The sequence below is a fragment of the Mustela nivalis genome, assembly GCF_964662115.1.
Source record: "Mustela nivalis genome assembly, chromosome: 17".
NCBI classification, from domain to species: Eukaryota; Metazoa; Chordata; class Mammalia; order Carnivora; family Mustelidae; genus Mustela; species Mustela nivalis.
The window spans coordinates 59166399-59178579 of record NC_139036.1 but is presented as its reverse complement, the minus strand read 5'-3'; the positions used below and the strand labels follow the sequence as shown (position 1 = coordinate 59178579).

At 56.3% G+C, this 12181-nt stretch overlaps 1 protein-coding gene and 3 long non-coding RNA genes across 10 annotated transcripts in view; 2 read left to right on the top strand and 2 right to left on the bottom strand.

The window, feature by feature from the left end:
- CYTH1 (cytohesin 1) overlaps positions 1 to 12181 on the top strand; it is a 75965-nt gene that overhangs the window by 22647 nt on the left and 41137 nt on the right. The gene's annotated exons all lie outside the window — the stretch shown is intronic.
- Positions 1 to 12181, bottom strand: part of LOC309850932 — a 180482-nt gene that overhangs the window by 155620 nt on the left and 12681 nt on the right. The window lies entirely within an intron of this gene.
- Positions 5404 to 10624, top strand: LOC309850923. The gene is made up of 2 exons (XR_014304527.1): positions 5404 to 8238; positions 8341 to 10624. It is a non-coding gene; the product is annotated as an uncharacterized lncRNA (long non-coding RNA).
- LOC309850919 lies at positions 8302 to 12130 on the bottom strand. Of its 5 annotated transcripts, XR_014304517.1 has the most exons (4): positions 11700 to 12130; positions 11428 to 11522; positions 10751 to 11272; positions 8302 to 10425 (listed from the first exon to the last, which is right to left on the bottom strand). It is a non-coding gene; the product is annotated as an uncharacterized lncRNA (long non-coding RNA). The 5 variants fall into 5 exon arrangements; XR_014304520.1 differs by having other exon boundaries at positions 10751 to 11522; positions 11700 to 12086; XR_014304521.1 differs by having other exon boundaries at positions 10751 to 11522; positions 11899 to 12086.

Sequence of the window (12181 nt, the reverse complement as noted above, 5' to 3'; positions counted from 1 at the left end):
GTGTTTTCTCTGTTGGGTTTACCTTAAGTTTATAGAAGCCTATTTTCCAGAAGTTTCCTAAGGAAGGCCATGTGGGAGGTTTATGTCTCGGGTTTGCGTATTAGAAAATGTCTTGATGTGTCCTTAACACTGTCTGTTCTTGCATTTGATGTAAAATTCTTCCAGTGAAGTTTTCCTGTAACTCTGGTGGCTCATGTTGTTACTTTTGTGTGTCCCTGAGAAGTACCAGTGTGTCCTGGAGCCCGTTGTTTGTTTTACCAGCGCGTCATAGTTCACCGTTGGGATGTAACGCGGCTCTAAAAATCCGGTTGCATTCCAGTGGATACTCCGGGGGTTTCTAGTCGTGCGTTATTGCTGCGACCGCTGCGCTGACTGCTCCTGCTCACACTCGCTGGCGTCTGTGCGCGGCGCCCCCAGCAGCGTTGGCAGGAGAGCGCGTCCGCGGGCTGTCCTCCCCGCCGGCCGTGTGGCCGGCCTGGCCCGCGTGAGCGTGCGTGTCTGCGGCTCCGCGCTGCGTCCTTTTCCTTCTTCCCAAGCCGGGCCCCCGCGATCTGACAGGCCCCGCTCGACCGACTCGAGCCCACTGGGGCCGTGATTCCTTCCGCAGGCGCTGCCTCTGGGGGTCATCCGGGAAGAGACGCTGTCGCTCGTGGACGGGTCCTCATGCGGTTTCCCTCTCCGCTCATTTAGGTTGTCTGCAGGGTCTTCCAGGAAGCTTGTCGGGTCTCCTTCCACTAACGCTTGCCCGTTGGTCGGCCCGTTACCGGGCACCTGCTTCCTGGCGGTTGCGAGCGCACAGAGGTGCCCGCGGTGGCCGCGTGGATGCTGTCGTGGCCGCGGTGCCGCTCAGCCCTGGCGACGGTCTGGCAGCTCGTCTTCGCTTCCTTTCCGTCTTCTGTGCGGACAGTCGGACCAGCCGTGGAGGGGGGGCCGCACTTCTTCCTCCCTCTCTCCGATCCTGACGTCTTCTTTCTCGCCCTGTTTAGCAGGCTGGGGCGTTAGGACCTGAGTCTCCTGCGCTCCTTGCCTGAGAAAGCTCGGACTAGAGAATCCTCCAGCCCGGGGCCAAGCGACGTGCCCAGAGGGACGCGCTCCGTTCTTCTCGGTCCTCCTGGAGAAGCTTTCACCTTCCCCCACGAAGCGTGACACGCACTGTAGATCGTCTGTAGACACCTTCGTCACGTTAAGGAGAGATTCCTCTGTTTCTGGTTGGCCGAGGGGTTCTTTCTGTGTCATGAGTGAGTGCTCAGTTCTTCTGGTTCTTTCCTTGCACATGTGTGCGCGCGCACACACACACACACCCCCGTCACACTGCTGCAGGGATGCACATGTGTGCGCGCGCACACACACACACACCCCCGTCACACTGCTGCAGGGATATACGACCACATCAGGCGAGCAGCCCAGCCCCTGTCCCAGCCCGTTGCTGACCAGCCGTAGTTGAAAACATGAAGCTCCTGTGTAAAACAGCGCCACATCCTGAAACCCGAGTGTGAAGAAAATAATGCCAAGTGTCTCGTTGGTTATTTATTATGTTGATAATATGCTGAAAGGATGTTACAGGTATTAAATATGATTTAAATACGATTTATTTCTAGGGGCGCCTCGGTGGCTCAGTGGGTTAAAGCCTCTGCCTTCGGCTCAGGTTGTGATCCCAGCGTCCTGGGATTTGTTGTGTTTAAAATACTTAGGGTGATCGTTTCATGTGTGTGCTTTATTTCTCGAGCAGTTTGTTTTGATGAAAACACGGAGCCTGGAATTCAGCCTTTAGGGAGCTGTGCCGACTGGTTTACAGCCGGGGTTCCTACTCCTGTTTCAGGAGAGGTGCTGTCATTTGGGCAACGTGAGAGGTCAGGGAAATGCTTGCCTTCCAGGCTACCCGTTTCTGTTTACGGTGGGCAGCGTGTGTCCCATGGGGTGGGGACGCGCACGGAGGGCCGCGGGGGGACCCCCATCGGGCGTGGTCTCGGCGGGCCAGGTGGCTGTGGCTCCTGTGGGGCTCCTGGGTCCAAGGCCTGCCTTGTCAGGAGATGCAGGTGAGGGCGTGGTGGTAGCAGTGGCCCCTGCTCTGCTCCAGGGTTAGTTTCATGCTGAAAAGAGATCCTGTTTTTCTGTGAAAGTTTCAGTGTTTCTTTGCAAACTGATACATGCTTTTTACAATTCCCTGGTTAATTACGAGCATTAGCCTGTGTCCCTTCAGTCCACATGGCAGACCCTCCCGGGCCCCGCAGGCTCTGGGCCTGTTCCCAACTTTCTACCTTCAAACCTGCTTTGACTGCGTCTGTTTTTCATGCAAACTTCTCTTCCAGGTAGGTTTCCCGCTGGGAAGGGAAGTGCAGCCCTGCCCACACAGTTCTTTGTTCTGCATGCTGGGTATAAAATCCGCTTCAGAAAACGCGAATACCTGGGGAGAGGATCTGTTCAGTGGAGGGGGCTTGTTTGGGGGCCAGACCCTTGGAAGGAGACAGCGTGGTGTGAGCGCGGAAGTGCAGGTAGGCCTCCCAGGGCCTCTGGCTGTGAGCGTGCCCTTCCTCTCCCGGAGAGCGCCCCCTCACCCCGACAGTGGCCAGTGTCTGTGTCCTTCAAGACCGTGGTCCGGGATAGTGCTGGACCGGACCCTCCCCAGGCCTCAACACCAGAGAATGCCACGGGGATTTTCCAGAAGGCCGCCGCACTCGCGTGCCTGCCCAGTGCCTGCATTCTCCCCTCCTCTCCCGCGCGCTGACCTTTGCCGTGCTCCCATGAAGAGCTTGGAGGGCCCGGTTTCCGTGGGCGAGTCCTTAGCATGCCACGTGGAGGTTTACGGAACTGCTGCCGCTCCCTGCATCCTCCCGGGCCCTGTCGCGTGTCCAGGGAGGCACAGTGTCCTCCTGCGAGCCCCCGGCCCATAGCTAGAGCGTGCACCGTGCAGGCCAGCGGGCGCTGAGTGGACACTGGTAAAGCCTCGAGCCTTTTTCGAATGAATGAGGGCACCCGACGGATCCTTGTTTTGAGAAATAAGGATCGATGGGTGTGAGTCGCTAGAAGACGGGCAGCTTGTCCGAGCAGGTTAGGCTGACTCAGGTTACTGGGGAGCCCAGGCTCGTCACCGAGAAGTGGCCGGTTCCTTGGTCCTGCTGCAGTGGTGCGGTGAACCCCGCGAGTCACCCAGTGAGGGACAGGGAGGGGGGCGTCCAGAGAGGAATGTGACTGTGCTTCGTGCGTCACTGAACTGTAGAGAAGAGAGGCCCGTCCACGGTCTTTGTTCGGGGCATGTTGTCCCTGCAGCTCAGATCTGTTTTCTCAGCGATGCCCATGACGACCACTGAATTTAGTGCTTTCACCTGCTGTGCCGGTCCGTACGCGTGCTCCTGGTTCCCTCCGGTCGCCTGTCACCCCGCTTTCCAGTGTGCTAGTGCCTGTACGGTCTGTCCTGTGTGTCATGTGTCTGTGTGGTCTACCTCCGTCCCTTCAAGTTCCCACTGGCTAGCACCTGTTCCCACAAAGGTGCCACGTGTGGACAAAGGGCAAACCCGTTGTAATATTAAGAAAACCGTTTCAGAAAGTAAGAGAAGTACTGGTGAATATCAGCAGGGCATGGGCCACCCTCCGCAGAACATGAATTACCTCTTTTCCCCCATATTCAAAGGATAACGGAATTTACTGGCGAAAAGGGCAACTTGTAAACCTTTGAGCAGGTTCCTCACGGAGCCAGCAGAGGGCAGCACACACGGCACTGAGCGCGTCAGTATTTTTTACTTTATTTTAAAAGGCGTCTAAGACTCCTATGCGGGCTACTTCCCGTCCAGCTGACGGCGTCTCCCGTCTCATCTGCGAATCGCACCGTGGCGCCTCGGTCTTTGCAGAGGGTGATGACTCTGGGTGGCATCGTGGATACCGTCACGTTTTTATTTTCCCGGGTATCCCGGGCCGGTGAGGTTGGGGACCGTGGCTGCGGAGTGCCACCGCCACCAGAAAGTGCAGGGTCATTTAGCTAGGGTTCCAGGGCCGCTGCCACCCGCCCCCACCCTGAGAGCGGCGCGACCCGGGTGTGGGTGCTCGGCACGAGGGCTCCGCGTGGATGTCTCGGGAACGCGTCCGCCCCCTTCTCAGGAAAGGGTTCGCGGAAACTCACGGCCGTGCGGTTTGTTTCAGATTTAAGGCATTTTAGGACACCGATGATGGATTTTCTTTACACAGAAAGTAAGGTCAGACTTTGTGAAAAATGGTACTTTTCTTTTCTACAAAAGTTAACTCTTCTTGGAAAAAATGGAAATTTAAATTGTGCATGATAGAGGGCAGAAGGATATGGTTTGGATCGGGCTTTTAAAATGTATCCCTAATTGATTTTGCCTTTTTCTTTCGGTAATAAAAGCACCAAAAAAAAAAAAAAAGTGCTACAAATTCTGCCTCCCAGAGGCCCATCTGGGCAAATTCGATGGGACGCCCCTGCCGCCGCGTCCTCTGGCAGGGCCAGGCTCGTCGGGGAACGGCAGTGCTCTTCGACTTCTCCGTTGGGCGTCTTCGCAACACAGACGTATTTTCTCTGTCCTCAGCCTTCTATTTTTTGGCAAGGTCTGTTCATGGCTGTGAGGAAAACCAGTACAAACCCGCGGTTTTTTGTTTTTAATATGGACGCTTCACGACTTCGCGCGTCATCCTGGCGCAGGGGCCGTGCTCATCTGCTCGCTCCGGGGTTCAGCGTGTGTGCTGCGATGCGAGCGCGGAACCCGCGCGCTTCAGGTGCCCCGAGCAGGAGTGGCCTCCGTGGAGCCGCAGTATTTCCAGGCGCCCGCGCGTTTCCTTGTGCGAGGACTCGTGGCGTTGTCACACTCCGCAGCCGGCACACGGCTGCGCGCCTGGGAGTTTGAGGACTCGCCCGAGACTGCGTGCCCCGGGCCGCTCTCCCCCCGTGGATCCCAGCTGCGGAGGAGGGGCCGTCGGAAGCAGAACCCCGCACCCTCCCTCCCCGCGGGGCTGCGGGGCTCCGAGGGCCTCTGCGCCTGGAGACAAGCCGGGAGGCTGGAAACTGGAGGGCAGGCGGGAGGTGTTCGAGGCGGGCCCGTGGGCTCTCTGGTCTCCTGTCCGTGTCTCGCAGCTAGGCCATGTCTCTTCCACTCTTGGTAGAACATGAGGGTTTGATGTCTGAAGAGGCTGTGGCACACGGTGAGTGACGGTGCGTGTGGGTCCGTGTGGGCGGCCCCTCCTGCCTCCCTCACCGGATGCTGCCGGCCAGGTGTGTAGCCCACACAGCCCAGGTAGGAGATCGGACAGTGGCTTTTCAGGCTAATACGACAAAGAATACATAGAGCTTCTCGTGTATTACTGCTTTATTGTTTTATTTATTTATTTACTTATTAATATTCATTTTTTAAAAGATTTTATTTATTTATTTGACAGAGAGAGATTACAAGTAGGCAGAGAGGCAGGCAGAGAGAGAGGAGGAAGCAGGCTCCCCGCTGAGCAGAGAACCCGATGTGGGGCTCGATCCCAGGACCCTGAGATCATGACCTGAGCCGAAGGCAGCGGCTTAACCCACTGAGCCACCCAGGCGCCCCATTAATATTCATTTTTAAAGATTCTATTTATTTATCTTCGAGAAATACAGGGAGAGAGCACAAGCAGAGGGGCGAGGGAGAAGCAGACTCCCCGCCGAGCAGGGAGCCCGACTCAGGGCACTGTCCCAGGACCCCAGGGTCATGACCTGAACTGAAGGTGGACTCTTCACCGATGGAGCCCCTAAGGCGCTCCTCCGTTACATTATTTTACAGTGAGACCCAGCACCCCGCAGGCCACAACCACCACACCCCACTTCTGATCAGGTTGTTGGCATGGAGGAGCCAGCGATTTGGAGAAGCAGCCTGTGTTTACCAGACATTTAAGAATTACCCTCACCATTAAACAGGAGAACAAAGCAAGTAGAAGAAAAAGTGTTTGAGGAAACACATCCTGGGAGAACACTTAAAAGCCTCGTGCTTAGGAGTCTTAGATGTGGTATCGACAAAGCAGGAATCGGATGCTATGCAAAAGGAACATTCAGAGATTAAGAGGGACTTTGTGCAAATTAAAAACGGCCCAAAGAAAACAGTACAGGCTAAAAGATGAAGTAGAGTGCCGTCCCAGTGCTGGCGGCCGTGACAGCATCACACATGGGGCGGCACGGCTCTCCCAGAGCCAGGAGGGGGTCCGAGCTGGGCCCTCCGTCAGTGCTTTCTGCTCAGAGCTCCCTCCTGAGCTCGGGGCGCGCCGTCATCCTGCCGTGTGCTCTCAAGGTACAAGGGCAGCCCGCTGGCCCTTTCCGGCCGCCAGCCCCGCGTGTGCGGCTGCTCCCTCCCACGCTGGTCTCCTCCCGTGGGCCTTGCCTCCAGACGCCAGCAGCTCAGGGTTTCAGCACACAAACATTCAGGCCATTGCAAGAACACTTCACGAGGAGACGAAAAGTAGGAGTGAAAAGATAAAAATTAAAAGATCCACAGAGGAGGTCCAGTTGTCTGACGGAAATTGCACAGTGAGAGCCGAGAAAAAGGACAGGACATCCAAGATTCCGAGACTTTAGACTTGGGGGCTCTGCCTATGGGCTAGCGCGGTGCATGCGGATGCACCCGCACCTGGACACCTTGTTATCGCCCAGCGCCGAGGGTAAAGGCCCGGAGAGCTGTCTGAGCAGGAAAAAGATCCCATAGAAAGTTCTGGGAGTCAGAATGGCACCGTCACTAACAGCGCGCTGTGGGGACGGAGGACAGGGGACGCCTTTGCCACCGTGAGGAAGTGATGTTAGGGTGCAGTTCTGTGTCCAGCCAGAGGAACAGGGGTGTTTCCGGACACACCAAATCCAGAGCAGGGATGGAAACCCGCCGCTGCCCGTGCTTTCTCTGGTAGTTACAGAGGACGCGCTCCAGCGAAAGGAGAAGGGACCTGGAAACATGGAGTCAGAGAATCGGGGGCAGCGTTCGGAAAGGGCGGAAGGACTCACCAGGGTGCGGGGGTGAAAGCAGCAAGGCCAGGTGGGGGAGGGGCGCGGGGATTGGGGCGGGTTTTTGGCCGCTTGCTCCTGCGGACAGTCTCATCGCTCATCGGTTGGTGCCGAGAGCCAAGCGCACAGAGGCAGAAGAGACCCTTCACGGCATCCTGTGCTGATTGTAATCATAGTAGGTTGTACCGCTAGGCTCTGAGCAGTGTTTATGGGAGTAGTAAGTACTGATTTAGCCCCAAGTTTACATGTAACCATCCCGGCGTGCGCCGTGGGGGGGGGGTGGGAGGCGTAGCGTCCAAGCAGAGTCTTCAGCTTGCACGACAGGCCGTGGATGTCCAGAACTGGAGACTCGGGAACGAAGGGTGTGCGTGTGTCATTGGGAAGCAGGGAGGTGAGGCGCGGAACAGAGAGCTGACAGGGCTGCCTCTGCGGAGCAGGATGCGACCGTGGCAGGGGTACCGTTGGGCAGGAAGCTGTGGGTTTCTGTTTTAAGCCATCGGTATTATTCTTCTTTTATGTGATGTGTGCATGTTATTTTGGTTAAAGAAGAAAAGCCAGGCACGAGAGGAAGAGAAGAACCTGGACGGGCAGCAGGGTCCCATTAAGGAGGGTCTTGACAGCGACGAGGAGCTGAGCCTTTAAGGCAGCTGCTGGGGCTGTGCAGACGCCAGGAGAGGCTCTTGGCAGTTTGTGGTTTGCTTGGGGGGCCCCGCACTTCGGCCTCTGCCATCTGCTCTTCTCCGTCCTGCCAGGCTGGAGGCTGCCTGGGCTGGACTGCGTCTGCAGGCTGCCGTGCCCTGTGGCCCCCGCTGGGTTTGTCCAGAGGCTTGGAGGGTCAAAGGAGGAAGAGGTCAAGGTGTTTTCTCCCTGCCAGGTAGCTGAGGGTTAGCTGAGCCCTGTCCCTAGCCCTTCCCTGTCCCCAGCTGAGGGTTAGCTGAGCCCTGTCCCTCCTCTGCAGCCAGCCACCTCCTCCCGCAGGCCTAGCCTTGGTCGGGAGGCCCTTGCTAACCCTGGGGAGCTCCACCACTTAGTCGCCCCAGACTGCACCGTGACTTCTAGACAGTCTGTCAGTGGGCTCCCCAGGCTCCCACCTGGAGTGTACTCTGTCTCCTCGGGGTTACGCCTGATGACGTGGGTATCATGCTGAGAAAAAACTTGCCCTGGAACGTTACATGAACACTCACGCACATTTTCACCTTGTGTCGCTTTAAGCCATTTCACGTTTGCATGCTCTTACCTGTCACCAGAGAAGATGAGGCTGGGGTACAGGATTAAGGCTGTTTAAGGTATTTTTTTCACTGAAAATATAAAATGCCTACGTCAGAACACCTGCAATCCAAACACCCTTCTGTGTGGTTTTGAAGATTTTATTTTTTTATTTGACACAGAGAGAGGCAGAGGGAGAAGCAGACTCCCCGCCTAGCAGAGAGCCTGATGCAGGACCCAATCCCAGGACACTGGGATTATGACCCGAGCTGAAGGCAGATGCCCAACCGACTGAGCCCCCCCAGGTGCCCCTCTTCTGTGTGACTTTAAGAAGAGTAGTTATAAAGTGTTGTTTTTCACTTTGTTGGTTTAATGCTGATGGGGACCCTGGGCCAGTAGCTCTGCCTCCTGTCTCTTGCGACGCCTCTGAGGCCTAGGTGACTGTCCTGCTTTTGTAGCCTGCTGTTGTTCTCCTAAGGACTTCACAGTGTCCTTTGAACTTGGGCACAGCTTCTGCTGAAAGAGCTGCGCTACAATCCTGCCCATTCTCTTCAGGATTGAGGCCGTTGCTGGGCCTGGTGATGATTTGCCTCCGTTAGCCAGGAAGGCCCGGATTATGCCCGCCGGCCGACGGGATTGCAAGGGGCACCCGTCTGAGATCTGAGAAATGTCCCAAGATCTGGACGATAGGTTACGATGTCACTTTCCTTATGAGCAAGTCAAGCATATAATTTGGTGGTTTAGTAGCTAACCTTCTGTTTTAAGGAACTGGAGACGTGCCTCTTCAGTCGGAACTTCTTTTTTTAACAGTGTTCCTTGTTGCACAGGCTTTGGAAGAGGATAGTGGCGCAGGAGGCAGTGTGGCGCCCCGCCTGCTGGGCCCCGCCGTGCTCCCGGCAGCTCACAGAGCGGGACAGGCACCTGGTCCGAAGGGGGCCCACTGTCCCCACACAGGGATGGTGGATACGGTGTGCGCCGTTTACAGTCCCCATCTCGGGACATGAACTGGGCAGCGTGGCGGGGCGTGCGGCAGTGCGGAGTGAGGCAGCCTGTGAGTCGCGAGGTCCAGGGCCAGAGAGCAGGCTGAGGCGCGCCCTTGCCGTGGGGCAGGGACCCTGTTGGCGGCCTGCCACCTGGAAGATGGCATCCGGACTCTTCCGCCTGCCCAGACCAGGGGCTTCGGGCCATCCTTGGCTTCTTTCACCCACGATCCATTGGCAAGTTCCTGGCTCTGCCCTAGAGTAGAACATGAATCCGATCACTTTCCGCATTAAGGGGCCGTTATCTCTTACCCGGAAGACTGGGGTACCGCCCCCCGCCGGCTTCTGGCCTTGCTGCCCTACAGGCTGTTCCTAGCTCTCGTCACAAATAAGTCAGGCCCTTCCCTCCGTCCCAGCCCCGGGAAGTGGCTTCCCATCTCCCCACAGTGGAAACCAGTCGTTAAAGTAGCCATCAAGGCCCTCGGCAAGCCCTCCTCACACCCCACCCCGCCCCCCGGCCTTGCCTTCACCTCCGGCTGCCCTTGGCTGTGCTTCAGCTGCGCTGGCCAGGAGCAGCGGCCAGCCCTGACCACGCGCTCCGCCCCGAGCCCACGTAGCATCTCTCTTCCAACATACGTGGGTTTTGCTGCTCGCTGCCCTGCCCTCCCCAGCTCCCAGTGCAGTGTAAGCATCCCGAGGGCAGGTGCCATGGCCATGTGGTGCACCTCCGGTCCCCGACACACCACGGGCTGCCCGACACTCCGCGTGCTCAGTAAGTGCTGAGAGAAGCCGGTGGAGGAAGAGACGACAGACCTGTTTGTAACACGGAGGCTTCCATAAGGCAGAGATTCCACACCTGCTGATAAAAACAAGTGACAGGTTGTGAGAAAAGGTTGGAGCATTTAATAAAAAAGAATTCGTAATCTGCAAACCAAAAAGGAGAGATAATCAAGAGGAGAATGGGTCAAGGATATGAATAAGCTGTTCACAAAAGAGGAAATACCACAGACTCTTGAAAAAATCATCCGCACCACCGGTCATCAGGTCAGTGTAGACCCTAGCCACTGAGAAGCCATTTTTCGGCGGTCAGACTCGCAGAAATGAAGTCTGTCCTGGCAGGGCAGTGGCGCACCTGGGCAGTGTCTGAAGGTGCGTGTGTCCGTGCCCGGGGCCAGGCCGGCCTGCCTCTGGCCGTCAGCTCCAGAGAGGCGCTCGGCTGCTCCACAGTCGTGGGAAGTAGAAAGGACCCGGCCTCCTCAAAGCTGGGATTGGCATCAGAGACCGGCCCTAGCACCAGAGACAGAAAGGCTGATCCGGGAGTCATTAGACTTAGATTTTGAAATGGGGCTGGTGGGGACTTGGCCTGGCCTCGTTACGGGAGGGGCGCGGGGGCAAAAGTGTTCATTCTGATTTTGAAGTATTCAACTAAAGGCAAGGAGTTGGGTCTCTGTCACTTGCCTCCGCAGAACAGAGTGGTTTTTAAAAATATATTTTGTCTCTTTATTTATTATTAAGCAAGAGGGGTAAGTGTGGGCTGAGGCCACTGCCCTTGAGGCACCTGTGGCCACATCCAGAGCGTGGCTGGTGTCTTGCTGTAGATGTGCATTTCTACCTGCAGCGCGGCCCGGGCTTCAGGACGGCAGGTCCAGGCCTCGTGCACACCTGCTGTGAGAGGGGCCCCCACAACCAGGACCAGTGAGGGGAGGGGGGCTCAGGGGTGCTACGGGGGAGCCAACAGAGCGGGGACCCTGTGGCCAGACTTCAGGCAAGTCATGTGATGCCTCTGGGCCTCGGTGTCCCTTCCACGGATCAGGGCCAAAGAGAAGTCCTCACAGGGTGCTCTCGGGGTTCCGTGAGTCGGCCGTGGGCACAGGTGAGCATCCAGGAAACGCGGCTACAGCAGAGATGTCCTAAGCACACGCTTGAGAGAAGTGACTGAGGCAAGGACCCTGTGATCCCTCCCATGAACATGTAGAGGGAGTAGTGAGAGCCGGTGGCCGGCCTCAGCACGTGTGCTCCGAGGACCGTCAGAGACTCGCCAGACTGTGTGCACGTGGGCGGTGAGAGTGGCAGGAGAACTTGAAACCGTTTCAGAGTCTTCAGAGCCGGTATTCAGACCGGCTAAATACCCGGTCTATACCATGGATAATAAAAAATGTGATAAGTCTCCATTTACAGTCATGGAAAAGTGTCGTTGTGAAAAAGGGCAGGTTATAAGATAGCACATAAAATATTCCATTTTTGTTTCTCTTTGTATTTCTTTATCGATACATATTGATGCCTACTTACATACGTCTCTCTTGAGGTCGTGTAAGTACATCTTGAGAGAGAAATACGTCTCGTGTGTTATATAACGTAATTATTACACGTATCACATGTAGGATCTGTGGAGGCATAAACGTATATTTGCAGATGTGTGTACACACAGAGAGCGAGGCTGAGACAGAATGAGAGTATAGTACACAGAACAGAAGTCTGGAACGATACAAGTAACATCTACCAGAATTTCATCAGGGGTCATCCCTGGGTGATGGGATTAATAAGGCTTTCCTCCTCGTTACTCGTTAATCTGATTTCAACAGCAAACATGCTTCGTGAGTGGAAGTATGAGGAGACGAGCAGTTCGATACGACACCGACACCGTAGAAACAGAACAGAAGTAAAATCAGACTTGTATTGGCAACACTGCCCTTAGCTTTTCCTTGCTGTTCTGCCTCTGACATCTGCCTTCTCCTTTTAGCCTGTGACCTCACGGCATACCGGAACGATTGCGATCTCTTAGTCATTCTCCTCGGAAGTGTGCTCTCAGGGCGCTGGGAGCCCCGGGACTTGCCGTGGTTCTGTTCTAAGCGAGTGCTCGCAGAGGGAAGGGAGCGGGGACAGCTGGCTGTGTCCCGTGCTCCGGCTGGATCTGAGGAGGGACGGCGGGTGCCGCGGACTCCTCGGCCCGAGCCCGAGCCCGATCCAGGGAGGAGGCGGTTAACTCCTCCTCGGAAGCTCCCTGGGCCCCACTTCAGGAACTGGGCGGCGGCCGTGACGCCTC